The sequence below is a fragment of the Podarcis cretensis genome (assembly GCF_951804945.1).
Source record: "Podarcis cretensis genome assembly, chromosome: 5".
NCBI lineage: Eukaryota > Metazoa > Chordata > Lepidosauria > Squamata > Lacertidae > Podarcis > Podarcis cretensis.
In genome coordinates, this window is record NC_137174.1 from 99,604,280 (window position 1) to 99,609,114 (window position 4,835).

A 4,835-nucleotide genomic window follows, 5' to 3' on the forward strand; every position below is an offset into this window, starting at 1 on the left:
CACTCTGGAGCTGCATGTGGAGGAGCGGAGACGCAAACCCGGTTCCCCAGATTACGAGTCCACCGCTCTTAACCATTAGAATTAGCTTTTGATGATTATTTAAAATTATCTCCCAACCTTCATTCTGAGGGCCCATGGCAGGCTTCAATAATTAACGCACCATGTAAAACAACATAGTTGTTTTAAACTTACAAGCCCCACATTAAATGCTGGAGGTTTTCATGGCGGTTGCAAGACTCTCTCCCTTCCTGACTTTTCTTTCCTCTGCTGCTGCTGCTGCTGCAAGCTCCTGGCTAGGGTCCTGATGACATCACAATGAGCCCAGCCTGCCTCCGGGCAGAAGCCACCGCTCACCAGCGGGAGCAGCAACCCCTCAGGAAGGGCCCCTTCCCCAAGGTGTGGGAACCATCACCTCCTTTCTGGAGGGGCCCAGGGAGGAGGCTGGGGGGCAGCCAGGAAGACTTGAGGGTCCTTCCGCCACCTCTCTTACTCCCCGGAATGTCCTCTGCCCTCCCTGGTCTGAGGGCCGCCCAAGGGAGGACAAAGCCACCATGCCCCGCATGGCTAGCCAAAGTTCTAGAACTCAAGGTGAGCCAAGATGCTAGATCCAAGGACTGCGCCAGAGGCGGAACTCTCAGAGGAATCATGTGAGCTGGAAGCTGCCGCTGTTCTCCCAGCATCCTGCCTCCGGGACATGGACAGCAGTAACTGGAAGGAACGGATTTCTTGCCTGGAGGTGTTTGAGAAGGCCGTGGAGAAGATGGAAAAGAGTCAGATGCCCTGCCAGGCGCTTGTGAGACTGCTGGACAAGGAGCCCGGGTGGAATGAGACCAAGTTGCAGGCGATGCAGAAAAGGTTGCACATCGTCACCCTCATCGCCCAGAGGGGGAACTTCTCCAAGACCACTGCCCAGTTTGTTCTGGGGAAGCTAGTGGACAAGATCGGGGATGTCATCTGCAGCGGTGACACCAAGGAAGCTCTGACGGCCGTAGCAGAAGCCTGCGGGTTGCCCTGGACAGCGAGGAAGGTGGTGGAAGCGGCCTTCTTGCAAGACAGCCCCAGGACCCACTCGGAAACACTCAGCTGGCTGACTGGTGCCATCAAGGACTTTGGCTTTGACAGCTTGGAGGCCCAAGACTTTATTGGCTACATCAAAGCTGCCTTGACTGCTGCTCACCCGGACGAGAGAGCTTCTGCCTTCGGCCTCCTAGGGGTGATGTACCTGTATGTCGGAGCCCCGCTGAGGGGCTTCTTTGAGGATGAGAAGCCGGCTTTGCTCTCCCAGATTGACATGGAGTTTCAGAAGGTGAGTGGTCAGCATCCGCCCCCTCCAACACGAGGCCGTTGCAAATTCTGCAGGGACAGCGGGAGTGAGCAGAGAGGGGGCGATGCTCAGCCCTGCAAGAGAAGTGATGCTGTTGACATTAGCCAGAAGATCTCCAAGGAGCTGATGTCAAAGATGCAGGACACGAGCTGGAAGGTCCGGAAGGAAGGGCTTGAGGAGGTTTCCAGGATCCTCAGCAATGTTGGTTCCATCCAGCCCAGCCTGGGGGACCTCCCCGTCGCCTTGAAGGCTTGCCTGCACGACTCCAACAAAGCCCTTGTGAAGCAGACGCTCTCTGTCCTCCAGCAGCTGGCCAAGGTAATGGGCCCAGGCATTAGGCAGCACGTCAAGACTCTGGGGATGTCCATCATCGCCATCTTGAGGGACAGCAAAAGTGGTGTGCGGGCTGCAGCTCTCATGACTGTGGAAGCCTGGGCTGAGCAGACTGGCATGAAAGAATGGCTGGAAGTGGAGGATCTTTCTGCAGATCCAAAGAAGGAGAGTTTCTTCCAAAGGCAGGGGCTCCTGGGTTGGCTGGTGGAGAAGCTGCCGTCCTCCAGCTCGGCCACCAACGACCTGCTCCGTTGCGTGCCCCACCTCTACTCTGCCCTGGAGGACAACCACGAAGACATGCACAAAGCAGCACACGAGGCTGTGCCATTCTTCATCCTCCAGCTTGGCTTTGAGAGGATGGCCGAAGCTGCCAACAAGCTGAAGCCGGCTTCCAAAGACCAGGTCCTCTCTCTGCTGGAGCAAACCCAAGCTGGTCACCCAGCAAAGCCCACCCGGCCTTTCCCCAAATCCCTTTCGAAGCTGCCGCGGGGCAAGTCTTGGCCCAAATCCATCTTGGCTTCTCCCCAGCAGTGCAAGCCAGTGTCCTCCTCAACAGAGAACTTAGGAGCCAGCGATGGGGGCATGGACGTCAAGAAAGCCAAGTCGGAAGGCGCCGTCCCCAAACCAAAGAAGCCACCAAATGTGAAGCCGCAGGTGAAGCTCAGCATGAAGGAAGACACCAGTAAGCTGGGCCCCATCTTCATCATCGTCCCCAAAGCAAAAGAGCAGAGGGCAAAGGACGAGAAGGCCCTGAAGGTGCTGAGGTGGAATTTTAGCAGCCCCAACAGCAAATATGTGGAGCAACTCAAGGCCCAGATGTGCACCTGCTTCTCCACCTGGCTGCAGGAGGAGCTCTTTCACTCCAATTTCCAGCACCACATCAAGGCGCTGACCGTGATGACCAAGCACTTGGAGAGTGAGAAGGATGGGGTCATCAGCTGCCTGGACCTCATCCTGAAATGGCTCAGCCTGCGGCTGTTTGACACCAACACATGGGTGCTGATGAAGACCTTGGAATACTTAAAGAAACTCTTCAGTCTTCTGATTGAGGAGAGGTACCAGCTGATGGAGAACGAGGCTGCTTCCTTCCTGCCCTACCTCCTTCTGAAGTTGGGAGGGACAAAGGAGTCCATCCTCAAAGAGGTGCGGGCGATCGTGAAGCAGACCACCCTGATCTACCCGGCCGCCAAGACTTTCTGCTTCCTCCTGGAGGGAGCCCAGGCTAAGAATGCTAACCAGAGGGTGGGATGCTTGAAAGAGCTTGGTTGGCTGCTCAAGACGTACGGTCCAGAAGTGTGTCAGCCAAACCCAAGCAAAACCCTGAAGACCCTGATCACCTTAACGGGAGACTCAAACAATGCTGTCCATTGCGCAGCCTTGAAAGTCATTGCCATTGCCCGGGACGTCTATGGAGTCGAGGCCTTCAAGGCCATTGGGAACATCTCTGACAAGCACATGAACTTGCTGGAAGGGAGTATGAAAGATGCAGCTGCCAAGCAAGTCAAGGAAGAAACAGTGGACACCCAGGTCTTCAACCTGAGTCTTAGGCTGGGGTCCTTAGAAGGGTACAAACAAAGCCACGGAACTGGTGGCAGCCACACAGGGGGAGAACATCTGGCTTCCCATGCAGACCAAGCTGGGGGGCAGAATGTCAGTGATGGCATGGCCTCCTGCAGAAGTCCAAAAGCAGCTGATGTTGTCCCCTACCGGACTGAGAACCCCAACATCAACATGATCATCTGCCGCGTAGCCAGCGGCAGCACCAGCACCAGTATTGAGGCGCTTTTGCAGATCCAGGAGATTTTAAAGCAGGAGGACCAAGCAGAAACCTTGTCTGGCCATATCAACCCATTCCTGATTGCAACGCTCCGGCAGCTGAAGTTCATCCACCAGCTCCACGTGATGGCGGAGGAGGAGATGAGGACTCAGAAAGTCATGGAGCTTTACAGCTGCATCATCTCCAACATGGTCTCCCTCTTCCAGGTGGAGAGCCTCGCCCAGGAAGCCTCTGCTGGGGTGCTGAAGGACCTCCTGAGCAGCCTCATTGCCTTGCTGCTGGATTCTCCCGTTGAAGAGGTCCAGGAAGAGCAGGGGACCGCCCAGTCTATTAGCCACTTGATAAGCAAGGTGCTGGAGAAATCAGACCACAACAGGCTTCTCAGCTCTCTGCTGCTGCTGCTCCATGAAGGCTTGAATGCCCCCACTGACCTGGTGGCCTTTTCTGAAATGGTTGCCAAGTGCTTGTGGAAAGCCATCAAGTTCCTGCCACAAACCATCAGCAGCATCAATCTTGACCAGCTTCTGCTGGACATCCACGTCTTCATGAAGGCAATGCCCAAGGAGAAGCTGAAGCAGCACTCGAGCAACTACCCATTCCGAGCCCTGAAGTCTCTTCTGAACACTCTTTGCAAGCTGAAGGGAGCAGAGATCATGGGTCACCTGACGCTGATCAAGAACAGAGATGAGTCTGAGTTGGAGGACCACCTGTGGAAGGTCGTGGAGCACTTGTCAGAGCAGGCTGCTGTCCATCAGGACAAGGGCTCTCCTCACCCAGATGAGCACAAGGCAAATGAGACTCTGGCAGCTATTTTCAAGAAGATCAACTGCAAGGAGACAGCCAGGGCGGGCCTTGAGGAACTGTATGAATACAAGGGGGAAAACCCAAAGGCAGACTTGGAGCCTTTCTTGAGAAACAGCTCGCTCCTTTTCCGGAGCTATGTCAAGCACGGTTTGGCAGTTATAGGGACAGAGAGACAAAGCAAACAGAAGAGCTCTTCTCCTGCAGAAAGTGGCTTAGAGTGATGCTAACAGTACAGACCCCCGTTGCCTAAGAAAAGAGAAAGAAACCTCAAGTATGGAGTCTCAGGAGCAGAGGGTCAATGACTTGGCCAGGCATGCTTTCCACTGGCCCTCCCTCTCCAGCCAGCAGATCATTCTCAAGGTGAAAAACTAAACAATAAAATCAACTGCCTACCTAACACACCAGAGGGGCCATCATTGAAATCATACTTGGTTCACTGGGGCTGGATTGATGGGGTTTCTCTCATAACACTAGCATTCCTGAACATCCAAGGAAGCTGAATGCTGGAAGATTCAGGACAGGTAATGTGTGAATGTTCAGGGTGGCAGGAGAGGATATATTGTCTATCAATATCCTTCCTAACTTGAGCTAGCAAGT

At 54.5% G+C, this 4,835-nt stretch overlaps 1 pseudogene across 1 annotated transcript; it reads left to right on the forward strand.

Annotated features, from left to right (window-relative positions):
* Positions 1-203: 203 nt before the first annotated feature.
* LOC307216890 (cytoskeleton-associated protein 5 pseudogene) lies at positions 204-4,635 on the forward strand (annotated as a pseudogene). The gene has a single exon. The product of its transcript is annotated as a cytoskeleton-associated protein 5 pseudogene (transcript).
* The last annotated feature ends 200 nt before the right edge of the window (positions 4,636-4,835 follow it).